A 17,976-nucleotide genomic window follows, 5' to 3' on the forward strand; every position below is an offset into this window, starting at 1 on the left:
GGCATTTTAACACCTTTCAACAATTGGCGGCTACGAAGGTTTCCCAGCCAACCCTGCCACTGGACCGGGCCTGCAGATCCAAACCCAGCCAGCATGGACCTTCTTTGTCCAGGGACAACATCCACGGACCCAGCCCAGAAGGTATAGGGTAGTAAAGGGAATCCTTGGGCTTTTCCACTCAACAGCTGCTTGAAAGCAGGTGAGTACCACTTCAAATTTATAATCTTACTAGTGAGGGGAGTGGAAGCATGAGTGGACCAGGTGTGTGATTGTGGGTTTTCTCTGCGGAAACAGCAGGACCTTACCTCCTCCATGATTGCCAGCCGTACCCCAGACAGCTGCTAGATCAAACACGAGCTGTGACTGGCTGGATTTGGGAACGCAAGGGGTGATCACAGAGTGTGAGTCCTTCTGAAGGACGTAAGAAAAACCGAGCGGGCTGCAAAAGGAACTGGTGTTAGGAAATAAAAAAGCAGAGGAAAAATAGTCCCGGTGCATCCCGCAAGAAAAGCCCTGTGCATTTAGAAGGGGCCCATACCGGCTGCTTGCAAACAAAATTGGAAATAGTTTGTCTAAAAAAAGCAGAAAAGGTCCTTCCAGATCCCCACTTTTAAGGGAGATCAAATAGCCAAAATAGCTAAGACCAAATAGCTAAACTACCAATTATCCCTGGACAGGCAGCCCCAGCCCGCATTGCATGGCCAGTACATCGCCCTGACTGGGACTACAATGATGCCAATCACTGGGATGAATACACAAGAGCAAAAAATAACTTACTGGAAGCTTTAGAAGAAATAGGTAAAAAGACTTTAAACTGGTCAGAATTTCAAAAAACAACACAAAGAGAAAAGGAAAACCCTGATGCCTTTTGGGTCTGCCTGTCAGAAGCAGCTATTGCATGTGCCCATCTAGACCTTAGCTGCCTGAAGGACCAAAGGATTTTAGTTTCAGCCTTCGTGGACCAGTCCACCATGGATATCAGAGAGCATTTCCACTGCTTTGTCTCTAACTGGCCAACCTTAGAAATAGCAGAGTTGCGCAGGATCGCTAACTTTGTCTATGATCAAAGAGACAAACTGAAAGAGGAAGAGAAAGATAGGAAAGGAGGATAGAAAGACATGAGGACTTAAAAATGTTTGCTGTAATGCAACAAAATGCCATCAAACACCAGGTAAAAACCCCTATAATTCAAGGAAATGCTGGCATTGTGATAAAGCAGGATGGTAACAAGGCAAATGCCAGCATTGCTATAGGTGCGGACAGGAAGGGCATTTCAGCAGGCAATGTAGGCAACGCCTTTCCCGCAACCAGTATCACCCACCACCTAGAAACATGAAGTCAGGCAATAATCCAGTCCATTACACTAAACAACAAAGCTTTAATCATCATGCACCACCCAAGCGCTCCTTTTCCTTAAATAAATCATAACAATGGACCTCAATGGGAGCAAAGAAGGGAAAATGACCTGCCCCTTTCCTGACTAGAACATGAGAATGAAAACACTGAATTCATGGCTACCTTTAACAGGCTGGCTATTCTCCTAAAAAAACGGCCCTGAAGGGGAACCCATTGTCACCATTCTTATAGGAGGAAAAAAATACAATTGCTTAGTTGACACTGGAGCCACCACCTCATTAATTACTGAACCACCATATAAAGCTTCAGTGCCTGAAGGGCCTTGGGATAGCATAATGGGAGTGGGGGTGGGGGGAAATAATCCCTGTAGAATTTACCCACAACGTAACAGTAGACACCCACACCTTTCACAGTAGACCATTCCTTCACTATTTGCCCCCAGTCTCCACTATCCCTACTAGGAAGGGATCTCCTATGTAAAATGGGAGCTACCATAACATGTGGCAAACGGGCTGCAATTGGAGATCCCAGGAAAAGGCACACACAAGAGAATCATGCTGATAACCAGTAACACAGGGCTTCATGAAGATTTAAAAAGCCTGCCACCCTCCTTATGGGGCTGGGATGCATCAGAAGTGGGACTACTTAAAGGAGCAACACCTGTTACTATCCAAGTGAAACATGGACCACCTCCATGCATGCCCCAATATAAAATCCCTGCAGAGGCAATTCACCCCATAAAGGAATTAATACAAGCATACCTAAAGCAAGGAGTTCTCATTAAATGTACCTCTCCCTGCAACACCCCCATTTTTCCTGTAAAGAAATCTACAGTAGACAAAGATGGAAACCCCATCTTTAGATTTGTGCACGATTTGCACCTCATTAATAACCATGTGATACCAAGAGCCCCCATAGTGCCTAACCCATCAACTATAATCACCGAGGTGCCAGCCTCAGCCACCTATTTTTCTTTCATAGATTTGTGCTCTGCTTTTTTTTAGCATTCCGGTGGACCCAGCATCCCAATATCTATTTGCCTTTACTTGGCAAGACCAACAATATACCTGGACTCGATTGCCACAAGGCTACACTGAGTCCCCTACCTTATTCTCACAAATATTAAGGGCAGACCTCTCCTCCATTTCCCTACCAAAGCAGTCCACTTTGATCCAATATGTTGATGATTTACTGCTGGCATCTCAGACCAAGCTAGCATGTAAAACAGACACCCTATATTTACTTGAAGCCCTGGCAGAAAGAGGGCACAAAGCCTCCCTTTCCAAATTACAATATTTAAAACAAGAAATAACATACCTGGGCTACATCATTGCACCAGGAATTAGAAAATTGGCTCCTAACCGGATAGAGACCATTTTAGCCATGAAACCACCCCAGACAAAATGACAAGTAAGAGCCTTACTGGGAGTACTGGGCTTCTGCCGCCCATGGATCCCCTCGTTTGGGGAATTAGCCCAACCATTCATTCAACTAACAGGCAAAAACATGCCTGACCCCATTGAATGGTCCAAACCTTTGGACAAAACACTTCAGACCATGAAACAAACCCTGGCATCAGCACCAGCACTCAGGCTACCTGACTATAGGAAACCTTTCACTTTATTCATCCATGAAAAATTAGGTGTTGTTTCTGGCGTTCTGGACACATATATCAACCAGTCGCTTACTATTCTTTAACCCTAGATCCAGTAGCTCAAGGGGCTGTCCCCTGCTTAAGAGCTGTGGCGGCTACAGTCGAACTTGTGAAACGATCTAAGGATTTAGTACTAGGACATCCACTATTGCTAAAAGTCCCCCATGAAGTTTTTGTGATTCTCTTAAAGAGCCAGACACAAGCTTTCACTCAGCAGCGTTTGGCTCAATATGAAGCTGAACTTTTTACCTCTGATCACATTACATTTGAGAGATGTAATACTCTAAACCCAGATACCCTGCTCCCCACAGAACAGGAGGAAGGTAATCTCCATGATTGCCTCCATTTAGTGCATGACGCTGAACTACCCCGCTCCAATTTAACAGATACCCCGCTACAAAACCCTGACATTGAACACTTCACAAATGGTTCCTCCTACATGCACGAGAACAAAAGAGTAACAGGAGCAGCTGTAGTCTCCCTACAAGAAATCATCTGGGCTTCCCCCCTTCCCCCCTCCCACAGCACCCAAGCAGCTGAGCTTATAGCTTTAACTAAAGCTTGCGGAGCTGCAAGGAACCGATCTACTAACATCTGTACAGATTCCAAATACGCTTTTGGAGTCTGCCATGCAACAGGAGCTCTATGGAAACAACGGGTTTTTTTTAACTTCAGCTGGACAACAGATAGTACATGCACCATTAGTAGCCAAACAATTAGAAGCCATCCAATTACCACAAGCGCTAGCAGTCATCCATTGTAAAGCCCACCAAACAGATGACTCTACAATAACAAAAGGAAACCAATATGCAGATGCAACATCCAAATGGGTGGCAACCAAACCTCTACCTCACACCATCATGATACCAGCCTTAACAACTAAACCAGAACTACCATACAATTTCTAGATAAAGGGGAATCTGAACAATGGAAAAAAAAATTCAGCAGTTTTTGAGCAAGGATTTTGGAGAGTCCCAGATGGCAGACCCATAGCCCCATGACGTCTCCTTAGGTTAATTTGCCAAAGACTACATACAAAGGGACATTGTGGCACACAAGCTATGGTAGATGCCATCAGGAGGGTATGGTATGCACCTGGAACCTATAGTGAGGCTACAAGAATAGCCACGACATGACAAACCTGCCAAGCAAATAATACCACCTCCAGAAAAGCAATTCATGAAGGAGGAAGACCCTGGGCACAGAAACCATTTGAAAAGATCCAAATGGATTATATACAGCTACCTAAGGCAAATGGGTATCAATATGCTCTTGTCTGCAAGGACCAACTAACCCACTGGGTAGAGGCCTTCCCATGCCGCCATGCTACTGCCCTAGAAACAGCCAGACATCTCCTCAAAGACACTGTGCCTAGGTTCGGGGTCCCCACCATTCTGGACATGGATAGGGGAAAACACTTCATAGCACAAGTCCTCACACATATATTCCAGGCCCTGGGCATTACCCAAAACCTCCATGTGCCCTACTCTCCAACATCATCAGGAGCCATGGAGAGAGCAAACAAAGAGGTGAAGACCCTACTGGGCAAACTCTGTCAGGAGACACACCTCTCCTGGCCACAAGTGCTCCCAATTGCCCTCTTTTATATCAGAAGTAGACCAAGACAAGATATAGGTATTTCCCCCTTTGAGATCCTTTTTGGTCAACCCCCTCCCCGGTACCCTACAAGGGCTAGATCCTCATTCCCTTTGCTTAGATAGAGGGGATATGGTTCTCTCATCTTACAAGAGCCCTGCAAAAGAGACTGCAGACCCTCTGGACCCAGAGTGTGCTGACACAGACCTGACCCCTGGAAGAAGCGCTGCATCCATATGAGCCAGGAGATTGGGTATGGGTCAAGTTCTTCACCAGAACCTCACCTTTACAACCCAGGTGGAAATGACCCTACCAAGTCTTACTAACTACACACACCACCATAAAGGTTGCAGAACGAGACTCTTGGACACATGCAAAGCCAGCAGTCATAGACCATAGCCAAACTCCACCACAATCGATCCCACCCATCAAACTCAAGAAAAATCTGGACACAGATCAATGGACGCTTGCAGCATTCTTCAACACCATTGAACCACACAACTGAGGAACCAAGTGCAAACGTTGAATTACACAAAAGTGGACTCCCAGGTGCTGAGTTATAAAACTCTATTTTTATTTTTTTAAAATGTTTCTCTCACCTTCTCCATTTTTTTCTTTTTTCTCCCTTTTTTTCTTCGTATTTTTTTTAACAAGGAAGAGACTTCAGCCATACCTTTTAGTAATTTTTGAGACTTGACCTATACCTTTTTTTTTTACATTTTATTGTTACCTTTTTTTTACATTGTACAAAAAAAAAACGGGGGGTGGGGAAGAAAAGGAATCTAGCAATGGGAAACATGAAATGCAATATATACTATGTATTATTATCTGTAACAATTGTAACACTTGTAACACAAGCAACTGCGTTCCTGGGACCAAAGCTTATCCCTCAGAAAGGAAACGTATGGGAATATTTAGCAAGGGAAATGCTCAACACCACTAACTTTTGCTTAGCAGGAGGGAAATCAGTCAAGGACATCTTAACCACATGCCTAATGGGAGTAGCAACTAGACCACATAACATCATTAACCACACCACATTTAGAAACCTTCCTGACTCCTACAAAAACATTTTTAGCTGGAGCCACTCAACAAAAACCAAAGACCACACCATGTACACCCTACACATTGCTGCAGTAATCACCTCTGAGTGATGCTTTAATGTCATTGGGTGCATTGGTCACCCCCCTGGGCATTACCCAAAGGGTCACAGAATGCACCAGCCTTAGCAACACAGAACTAAAATGCAACTACACAGAGACCATATCATTCTCATATAGTTACCTGAAGCTCCCACCAGGGTGATTTTTCCTTTGTGGTTTAAAAGCCTACTCATGCCTTCCTGCAAATGCCACCAACGGCCCTTGCAACTTGGGGAGGTTAACCATACTTATGCCATCCTTACAGAGACAGCACAGGAAAGCCTTCCAAACCCTAGACTCAGACTGTGACTCCAAAGCCTCCCTTCTCATCAAAGCAGAATATGTCTCATTGACAATATACCTAGTGGGGGTACCTGGGTTGGCAGTGCAAATTCTAGAAATTTGAATAGCCTAGCATGTACCCAAGCAAAAGGCTTGAATTCGACCTCCCATGCCCTGGATGCCCTTAACAGAGAACTGAGGGAGGTCAGAGAAGCCACCCTGAAGAATAGGGCAGCAACAGACTTCCTCCTCTTGAAGCATAATTATGGCTGCGAAACATTCCACGGGATGTGTTGCTTCAACCTAGACGAAACCTCAGGACTCATAGAGAGGGACATCCACCACCTGAAAGAGCTAGCTCAAAATATTGGTCATGAGCAATCATTCCTAGACTTTTCACGGCTCTTCTCATGGATACCAGATCTCCATTGGCTCAAAATCCTTATAACAACCATAGTCACTATTTGTGTCTTTGGAGCCCTCATGTGTTGCCTCTGTCGATGCATACCACCCTGCCTTAGCTGCCTAAAGGCCTGTATCCCCTCTCAGAAGAGCAAATCGAAGGGGAGACAGGCGGCCATGATGATGATCCAGATTGATCACGAATACCAAGTATACCCAGACACTCAATCAGGGACCGCCTTCTAGAAAAAAAAATATGAAGGATTGTGGAAAGGGAACTTCACGAAGACAGTAGTGTCACAAAAAACAGGAAAAGCCCAAGGGGAACGTCAGGTCAGCCAGAAAACAAACTTACATAGGAAAAGGAATCAAATAAAAAGTGTTAAAGAATCCCAATAGACAAAAGCCTAAGTAATTAAGAAAACTAGACAAATAGGAAAAGGAAACAAAAGATAATTTAGAAAACCCTTACAAACACAGGACATACCAAATAAGCAAAACAAACAGATAAAAGACACAAAATATAAACTGCAAAAGGGGCAGACAGGAGATTGTCACAGAACAAATATGAAAAACTATCTTAAAGCTAAAAGAGATTACAGAAAACCAATAATACAATCTGGCCACCCCACGGAGTTTGCCTTCCGCACCCCGCGGAGTTTACCCTCGCTGTTCTCCTTCCTGAAAAATAAAAAGATCCAGTTTTCAAGCAGTTGTCCGTATCCTTGCACCAGAGCTCTCCCAGGAGGAAAATCGAATCCTCGAAAGAAAGGCATTTTGACACCTTTCAACACTAGAAAGTTGAAATAGCCTAGGAAATATTTAAAAAGGCAGAATATTTCCTCTAAAAAGAGTAGAAACTCAGAAGCAGAAACTCACCTCAGAAGCAGAAACTCACCCTCACCTTTGCTAATGGGTGGGCCACTAAGGCCTGGGCTGGCCAGAATACTTTACATAACAAAAATCTCCAGGTAAAGCTATAGCAATTGCCAAAAGCCCTTTTAAGGGCCTAAATCATCCAGCAAGGCTCAGCAAGCCTGGAATTCAGGACAGCCTACAGAGTTGCTCCTGCATGGCCCCCTGAGGGGGTCTGACAACCAATTAGAATACAAGCTCCAATTCAAATCCCAACAGAGGGTATAAAACTCAGGCACTCAGCACCTCAGCCCCTTTTTTCCCTGATCTCTTCCTTTTCATTCTAGAGCTACAGACCATGTGATCCTGATATTAAACCTTCCAAACAGCCTCCATGTTTCCAGTGTCCTTTCCCCCACTTGGAACTGAACCCAGAAGGATATTTCTTCCAACAATCCATATATATAATGGTAAATTTATTGTTCAATTAGTGAAGGATTAATTATGTTGATTCCCCCAACACTGAACAACTGAGAACGCTTTATGAGTTTTCAAAGAGTATAATGTAGATCAGTGGTTCCCAAACTTTTTCAGTCCACTGCCCCTGGTGCTACAAACTCATCCTCGGTGCCCCACCCAGGGGTGGGATTCAAATTTCTATGGGTGTGGCCTAATTTGAGGGTGTGGCTTGCTGGTCATGTGACTGGGTGGGGATGACTTGCTGGTCACGTGACTGGCTGGTGTGGCTTGCTGGCTGGGCATGGCTTGCTGGTCACATGACTGGGTAGGTGTGGTTTGGTGGTCATGTGACTGGGTGGTCATGGCCAGGTGACAGGAAAACCAAATACAAGTGGTCCTCACTTAATGGCCCGTTGTTTAGCAAGTGTCTAATTTATGACTGGCCTCCCCAGAGGTACTTGACCCATTTTTGGAGTTTTGACAGCCATGCACACACACTCCCTTCTAACCCTGCTGGAGCAGGTCATTGCACTAGAATCGGCAAAGCATCTCTGATTAGATTCTAGCAGTGAATAAAATCAGAGATGCTTTGTTGATTTGTTTTATTTGTATCTCTTTATTTTATGTTGCTGAATTGCACTGACATGTGTGTCCCTTCTTGTACACAACCCAGAAGCTTTTGTGATTCTTTGCAGCAAAAATTACCTACCTCTGGCTTTGCTCTACTTTTCAAACATGCCGACACTGCCGTGCTCGAGGTGCTGGCCCTACAGGTTCACCCCACTGAGCCCACTGCACTGGAGGGACCTGCCCAAGCAAGTCAAGTCAATGGGGTGAGCCTGAGAGAGAGAGAGAGAGAGAGAGAGAGAGAGAGAGAGAGAGAGAGAGAGAGAGAAAAGGACAGAAAGAAAATGGGACAAAGAAAGAGGGAGGGGGGAATGGAAGGAAGGGACAAAGAAAAAGAAATAAAGAGGGAGGGAGGGAGGGAGGAGAAATATGAGATATCTATTCTAGTCCAATCACCTGCTCTAGAAGGTTTAGAAGGGTGTGTGTGTGTGTTCTTCTTGTAATTTACCAGTACATTTTGGTTTTGCCTTCTTCAGAATTGGCGCTGTAATACATTGGGAAAAAGTAATTTTTAGAATGGAGATCTGGTCCAGTGGATCCTGTTTAAAGCCTCAACAAAATGTGAGAGCTTCCTGATAGTCTTGACCATGTTTTGTCCACAAAACCTTTAATAGAAGCCAAAGATGTTTCAATGTGGAAAAGGGCCTCAGTCTAAACTAGGCCTCATATCAATCTGATGCATCAGGTTTCTCTCTCTCTCTCTCTCTCTCTCTCTCCCCCTCCCTCCCTCCCAGACTGGCTTTGCTCTACTTTCCCAATGTGCCTGTGGGGCTGGTGCTTCGAACATGGATAGATGGATGGATAGATAGATAGAGACAGACAGACAGACAGACAGACAGAGATAGGTAGATAGATTGGTAGATAGGCAGGCAGGCAGAACTTTAGAATGAATGTATGGATAGGTAGGTAGGTAAGTAGATTGGTAGATAGGTAGGTAGATTTATATTGGTAGATAGGTAGGTAGACAGAAAGACAGGTAGGCAGGCAGACATTTTGGATGGATGGATGGATGGGTAGATAGATAGATAGACAGACAGACAGACAGACAGACAGACAGACAGATAATAGATAGGCAGGCAGTCCTTTTGGATGGATGGATGGACGGACAGACAGAAAGAAAGAATGAGACAGCAGTGACACTTTGAGAAAGTAGAGCAAAGCCAGAGTGGGAATTGAAGTCCACACAAGTTGCCAAGGTTGAGAAACACGGGCTGAATATATCAACCCAGCCATTCTGGTTTAGAGTTTAGCATGCTTTTTTATTCCGGCTTAGTCAATGAATAAACCATGGCTAAGATCTTCCTGCTCCTTAATACAGCTGCCCCTCTGCCCCTTCTGCAGCCCCCTGCAGCTGCCCCTCTGCCCCTTCTCCAGCCCCTGCAGCTGCCCCTCTGCCCCTTCTCCAGCTCCCTGCAGCTGCCCCTCTGCCCCTTCTCCAGCCCCCTTTGGCATCCAATTTTGCAATGCCAACCTCCCGGCAGCAATGCAGCCGACCTCACCCTCTTTGCTTCAACCCAAGGTCCACTTCCATCTGGCCAAGCAAGGGGAGGTACTTTGCACATGCTCAGAAACTTCCAACTTCCAACTGAAGTGTTTCGCCCATCTTTATACTCCGCCCGGGAGGAGGAAGGCGTGCGGAAGCAGCCCAGACCAGCGGAGGCAGAGGGAACGATCACTTGGAAACTAAGCAAGCAAGCAAGCAAGCGCAGGGCTCGGTCGGAAGAACCGGGCTGCAGAGGGAGGCTAGGTTCTAGGCCGGGGATGGCCACGTAGAGCCAAGCTAAACCGAGCCACGCACCTTGGAGAGCCGCAGCTGCACCCACTCGCATCCTGCACGCAAGCCCGGCTGGCTGAGAGGCGGAGGCCGGGTGGGTGCTAAGCGCTCCCTTGTTCTCCTCCAGGGAAGGGGGCCCTAACGCCGGACCACCCACCCCTTCCACTGCGCGCCTTGGGAGGGTTTTGCTTTCGGGCCTTCTGGCACGTGTCCGCTGCTTCCAGCGGAGAGGGCAGCCTGCAAGCTAAGGCGCCCTCTTTCCACCCCCACACCTCTTCCCCCCCAGGCTTGGCAAGGCTCACCACGCACAAGTTCTGCATTCGAGGAGCTGGCTATGGAAACAGTCAATGGGCTGCGTGGCCGGCAGTCAGTGAGCCTGTGGGCCCCGCACCTCGAACACCCCCTGCCACCCCTTATCACCCCCTGCCAGCCCCTTGCCTCTTACTGCCCCTAAGGCATCCCACCGCCCCAGGGGCAGTACCGCCCACTTTGGGAACCACTGATGTAGATGCAAGTGATAGATCTTTGAATACATAGGAAAATAAGAGGAATTGAGAATGAATCTTTAAGTTGCCAATCATCTCAGTGTTGGAGTTCGTTAGAATAAACCCCATTATATATAAACTATATAAAACAGATCACAAAAGAAAAAGTCTGCACTACTAAAAGCTCTTAATTTAAATGTTTCTTTGAGATTTAGATTTGCTTTACATCTTTTATGATAATGAAATAATTCATAGTCCTGAAAATAAGAGTTGTTAAGGAATAATTATAGAATTAACATACACATCCAATAATTGTTCATGCCTTCAAAGCTCAAATTTGAACAAGGCAAGTTTGCACAAAAGCTTAATACAAAATGTTATGGCTTGGGTACCAATTCAAATTAGAGTTATGAGTGTGGTATAATCAGCTGGTGTTAACTCAAAAGTTATTTCAAGGCCTGAGTATCTGAAGAATATTTCTTTTTGAATATTTTTGCCTGAAGAATATCTAACTCCCTATATTACTCCCTATATAGCGGTGTCAAAGTCGTGGACTCACAGTGGTTCCCCCTTTGCTAAACCAGGTGTGGTCATAGCCAGTGCGTGATGCACCTGGCCTTTATCATGCAGAGCACATACTGTCAAACCGGGCCAATTTTGAGATTAATCAATCAAATCTCTTTACTCTGTTGCAAGATTTGAAAGAGATGAACATTACTGATCAAAATGAACAAATGGTCAAAAATATCCTTGAATCTTCTAAATCTTTAACATTTCGAGAAAAACACTTTTTATAATTGAAAATTTGATGAAACTATTCATTTAATGAAAAAACAATGGACAATAAAGAATACCGGAAGTTTTACTAATAAACTGGAGTATGTTGAACTGTGGAAGAAAACGTATCCAAGAAGAAACACATCAGTTTAACATGAGGTTGTGAAAATTTAAAAAAAAAACCAAAAGGATCATTAGAGCAAAATGCAAACTTAGAAATACAAGAAATGCTGAAAGCTATAATTTACACAAGATACTAACAAAACTATATTCAAGATGCCTCAGAGAAGAAAAAATACCCAATACATGGCAAATGATGTGATTTTTATACACAAAAAAGGGGCCTAAGATGATTTAAAAACTATTGCCCAATAAACCTTCTTTCAGTCTAAAAGGTTTTCACTAAGATAATAGCAGAAGAAATATCAAGAACATTAAATAATACACAGCCAAAGGAGCAGGCAAGGTTCAGAAATGGTTGCAGCACAACAGATCATATCCAGGTTGCTCAGCAAGTCAATGAAAGGCCACTGTGCATGGCTTTGATTACAAAAAGGCATTTGAGTCAATATTCCAGCAAGGAATAATTAAGGCATTGCTCAACCAAGACATTGATACTGCTTACATAAACTTACTCCAATCAATATATGAAAAAACAATGGCAACAATTTGCCGTAATAGTCTTAAAGTGGAAATCAACATCGAATGACGTGTATAACAAGGCTACAGTATCACTTATCCTTTTCTCAGCTTGCCTTTAAAAAGTATTTCGTAAACTTGACTGCGCAAAAGATGGAATAAAAATCAGTAGCACCTATTTAAATTACTTAAGATTTTCAGATGATGTTATTCTCTTCTCCCAAGGCCCTGAAGGCACATACAAGAGTTGCACATAGAAAGATACATGCTTGGCATTAGAAGACAAGATAGAAAGACCTGCACATGGAATAGAGAAGAAACAAAAATACACTATATCAACAGAGTAAAAGAATTGAAATGGAAATGGGCTGGTCACATAGCAAGAACTGATGGCAGGCAGACCAAGGCCTTGGACTGACCAAGAATGGATTGGCAGATCAAGAATGGATCCCATTTGATAAAGTAATCACACTTAAAAAAAAAAAAGAAAATAGTAAAGAAGAAACCTCACTACAAAATATATGTATGCAAAGGCATACATTAGAATGTTAACTATAACATATACAGGAAGGAGAAATAGAAAAAAGAGACAAACACAAAAATCACTGGAATAAAAATATAAGAGATTAGAGAAGGACTTGCAAGATAAACCAAAAGAAAGAACATAAAAAAATCAAATAAATTTAACAAAGCACAAGTTAGATAAAAAAGAACTAGCAGAAAAAAATCAAAAGATCTAAGCAAAAACTTTTTGAAAATGCAAATAAGCCAGGAAGATGGCTGGCATATAAACTGAAAAAAAAGAAAGAAAAGAAATAGATTAATCAATTAATAGACAACAAAGGAACGCTCTATCATAGAAGATAAAAAGGAAGTAATACAAAAATACTATGTATTTAGAAAAAGCAGATTTACCTAGAATATCAGAAACATTGAAACGACATTGGAAGCAAAAATAACAATGATGGAATTAACAGAAGCAATAAAAAGATTTAAAAAACCCAGTAAAACACCAGGTCCGGGTGGACCACTAGCAGAATTATATAAAACTTTACAGAACTCTTTTTATGATATAATGTTAAGTATTTAAAGAAGTATTTAATGAACTATTGATAGAGGTGAAAGTACCAAATTCTTGGATGGAGGCATACATTACTCTCGTACCAAAAGAAGAGTCAGACTTACAATAGAAAAAAATTACAAACCGATATCTCTATTGAAAGTGGACTACAACATATATGCTTCAATAATAGCAGAAAGACTAAAGAGATTCTTAAATCAATTTATATATCCAGACCAAAATGGCTTTTTGCCTAAGAGTCAAATAAAAGACAATATGAGAATAATTTTGAACACTTTGGAATACTATGAAGCACACCCAGAAAAATAGATGGCACTGATTTTTCTGGATGCACAAAAGGCATTTGACAACATGAACTGACAATTTATGCTAGCACAATTGAAATAAATGGATTTTGGGGAAAGGTTTATTAAGATGATTAAGACGATATATATCACGAGCAAACTGCAAAAGTGATAGTAAATGGGGATATGACTGAAAAGATTAATATTAAAAAAGGAACAAGACAAGGATGCCCCTTGTCACCATTGTGTCACCACTGCTATTTGTATTGACGTTAGAAGTATTAAATAGAAATGTTAGACAAGATAGGGAGATAAAAGGTATGGAAATAAAAAAGGAAGAATATAAATTACAGGCCTTTGTAGATGATTTGGTTTTTATAATAGAAGAACCGTTAGAGACAGAACCAAAGTTAATTGGAAAAATAGAGGAATATGGTGAAGTGGCAGAATTTAAAATAAAGGGAAGATTAAGATATTAGTGAAAAATGTTGCAGAAAAACAGAAGAAAGAGCTAATGGAAAGATTAGATATTCAGATTATTAAGAAAATAAAATACTTAGGGATTCAATTAACAGCAAGATGTGTAACGATCAAGGAAGATAACTATTATAAGTCGAAACAACAAATTAAGCTAGATCTGGAAATAAGGAAAAATATGCCACTGTCTCTAATAGGGAGAATAGCAACAATTAAAATGAATATACTGCCTAGATTACTATATTTGTTCCAAACAATTCTGATAAAACTGGAGAAAAAATATTTTGAAGAGCTTAATAGAATAATATTAAGATATATATGGCAAGGGAAAAGAGAAAGAATTAACTTTAAAATGTTTCAGGATGCAAGAACTAAGGAGGGTTTGGATTACCTAATTGGGAATTATATTACCAAGCTGTGGTCCTAACATGGATGAAAGAATGAATTATGTTGAGGTTATTTACATTGGAGGGACATATACTTACAATTGAGTTGGCATGCCTTTTTATGGTATGGGAAAAGTAAGATACATGGTTACTTTCAAAGACACTATATTAGAAAGGCTTTGTTATTAATCTGGGAGAAAACAAGAGAACAATATTTGAAGATTCCAGTTTGGCTTTCGACAAGGGAAGAGTGTATACATCTAAATGTTATTAATAGGGGAAATATTGATAGATACAAAGATATTTTGAATAAAAAGGGTGAGCTGAAAATGAAACAAGAATTAAATGAACAAGGGTTTGATATGGTTTGGTATTCATATATGCAAATACATTTTAGATATGAAAAAGATGCAAAAGCAGAGCATTATAAAGAACTGAGAGAATTGGATAAATATTAACAGGAGCAGAAGAAAAACTGATAAAAAGGGTTACCTGAGACGCCCTGAGGGACAGAAGGTGTCTCTCTGCCCAAAGAGCTAACTTCTCTGCCTCCTGCATGAGGCTTTTGGATCTGGTTCCCCCTTGACAGTTGATGTGGGCCTTGGCAGCGACATTGTCTGTCAGTATTAGGACATGAGTCGCTGCTATTCTGTCCCAAAACTGCTTGAGGGCCAGGTGGATGGCCCTGAGTTCCAGCCAACTGATTGGTCATGTACTGTCCAACTGTAACCACTGACCCTGCGCCATTTCTGATTGTAGATGCGCTGCCCCTGCTGATGGCTTGGGACTGCCACCACTGGAAGGATTGGATAACCGAAAGAAGACCAGGACCTTGATCGATGAATGGCTCCTGCCTGGCCTTTGACAGGGCAGGAGGAACCACTGTAGTGACCAGGAATGAAGTCAAGCCCATGGGATGATGGATATACAAGATACTATTTTTCCCAGGAGCTGTGACAGTAGTGACAGGGGCACTGTACACTGGTATCCTATCTTCTTCGCTAAGAACTGCAAACTCTCTTGTTGTTCTGGAGACTGGAAATCTTTGCAGGAGACTGTGTCTATGACCGCTCCCAGATGGAGAAGGGGTGGTCAAAAGCAGATGGCTCTTCTTGATATTTATTGAAAATCCATGCCCCTGCAGCACCTATAAAGTAAGTTGAAAGTCTCTCTTGGCAGTGAGGTCTGAGGACGATTGTATTAATATATTATTCAGGTAACATTGAACTCTCACTGACAGGGCTCATAAATAAGCCAGTAATTTTGTAAATACCCTGGAAGCTGAAGATAGCCCGAATGGCAGGGCGCAATACTGGTAATGCTGTCCATTACAGTGGAATCGGAGAAATTTGTGATGGTAAGGCCAAATTGGCACATGGACGTAAGCCTCCATCAGATCTATTGATGTGAGAAAGTCACCCTCCTGAATGCTCTTTAGAATGGTCTAGAGCAACTCCATGTTGAAACGCCAGTAAAGGATATAGTTGTTCAGATGCTTGAGGTCCAGGATTGCTCTCCAACCGCCCCCCCAAAGTCTTTGGGATGACAAATAACCAGGAATAGAATCCCTGCCCTTGCTGATCCTCTGGTACTGCTTGGATAGCTTGGATATCCACTAGTGTTGAATGGCGGTTTCTGAGAAATGGGACAACGAATAAAGAACCTCAGAGGAGAGGAGAGAAATTCAGGGTGAAGGCCTGACTTCACAGTCTGCAAAACCCAGGCATCTGTTGTTATATTCTCCCATTGAGAAGCAAAGATGGAGAGGTGGCCTCTGATGGGAAGTGGGGTTAGACATGTGGTCACTTGGAACATTGGAAAGGACAACCCCCTCCACCTCAAAAGGGCTGCTTGCCCTGGGATGCTGGTTGTTGTCTACTTGAATGTTCTGGCTGCTGCTCTTGCTGGGCTGGAAAAGACCTCTGAATTCACGAAAATCTGGAACCAGAATCTTGTCGAAAGGAAGAGGAACAGAAGTATGGAGACAGCCAAGTCTTGGATCTTTTGAAGAGGGAAGATAGTATCTTCCTGTTGTCCCTGGTCTCTACCAGGAAAGGCTGCAGGGAATCTCCGAAGAATTTGTCCCCCTTGAGTGGGACTGAAGCGATCTTCCATTTCCTTCTAGAGTCCGCCTGCCAGTTGCTGAGCCATAGTAATCTTCGTGTTGCCACTGAAGACGCCATCACCTTGGCAGCAATCTTTGCAGAATTAAGTGTTGCATCCACTGTAAATTCAGTGGCAGCAATTATCTGTATCTTGGTGCGCTTGGATATCCCCTGCTGGTATACACTCTTGTAATTGTCTTAGCCAGCAGAACAATGCCCACATGAAGAATAAGTCCGTGTTCAAGGCCCAAACTGTCCAGGCAGCTGCCTGATGGCTCCTCTGCAGAGTCTGCTCAGACCACCTTTCAGCACATCTTCTGGCTCTGTAGGAATTCCTGAAATAGCTACAGGAGAATCTACAGTGGGCATTTGTAAGGTCTTGGCCAAATTTGGACCCGCATTATAAAACCTTTTGTTGTTTGAGGTAGGGTTAGGACCAGAACCTGGAGAGGTGCATTGCTTAAGTACCACATTGAGGAAAAGCTTGGGCAATGGTAATACCTCTCATAGATTGAAGGACTGTAAGTCTGAGGAAGGTTCTGTAGTGGCCTCATTCGGTGATAGATGGGCCGTGTTCTTGTCCTTATACAAAAGGGATTTGAACAATGTGCTTTTAAATAAGCACATGAACACTAGTTGTTCAGGCTTCATGCCTTCATCTTCAGATAGATTAGAATCCCTCACTTCCCCTTCCTCCTCTTCTGAACCAGAATAGCTGTGTTCGGATTGACCCATGGAACGAGCTTCCTGGTAGTCCAGACATTCACTGTGGAAAGAGGTTAAGGCCTGCACAGGGGTTCTAGTATAATCTGTCCTCCCAGGTGGGGCTTCCTCTTGAGGGAAGGCTTGCACAGAGGCTCTGACTAGTCCAGGTGCTAACCCAGTAGGTCCTAAGATTTGTTGAATATCAACAATCCCCTGCCTAATGGCTACAGACACATTTTTCATGTGGTCTGGGACCTCTGTTCATGGGTAACCTCCAGGATGAAGGTCTGCAGCAGTTGGAGTAAAAGTGGCCTCAACTATTGGCTTCTGCCATATATTTGGCTGATTCCAGCAAGTAGAAGGTTCTGCCCAAGCAGCAGGCCTGTTGCTAGGGCCTACTTCGGTAAGATCCTGTGGTATGGAAGAATTTGACTCACCAGCCCCGTCTGGTGACCAAGTCTGGGGAAGTTGGAATACACCCAGTTCTGATTCTGATCTGGCTACATTATGGCAGGAGTCCTACAAATCACCAGAATGGGGTGATGGTTGGCCCCACCCCTCTGTGTTCCAGACCCTTGGCAAACTGCTGTTCCAGGGCCTCATGTCTTCTCAACTTTTTCCTGTTTTGGTCTTTGCGACAGCCTTGGCTTGAATCTTGGCCTCCTCCTCCTGAGTTGATGAATGGGCCTTGGCCTGTCTCCTGATGAGGCCTGTGAAATGCTAGGGGATAGGGCCTCTTTGCAACCTGATTTGGCCAACAGATCTCATGTGCCCTCTGTTTTGAATTACACTGGCCCAATGAAGCTAATTGAATGGGGCTGCCTCTTTAGCCTCATCTCCCCCAAATATGGCCAGGCGAGCGAAACAAACCCCGTTGTGAGGCCTTTTCA

The sequence above is a fragment of the Pseudonaja textilis genome, chromosome Z (genome assembly GCF_049901715.1).
Source record: "Pseudonaja textilis isolate UNSWEBS1 chromosome Z, rPseTex1.2, whole genome shotgun sequence".
Taxonomy (NCBI): domain Eukaryota; kingdom Metazoa; phylum Chordata; class Lepidosauria; order Squamata; family Elapidae; genus Pseudonaja; species Pseudonaja textilis.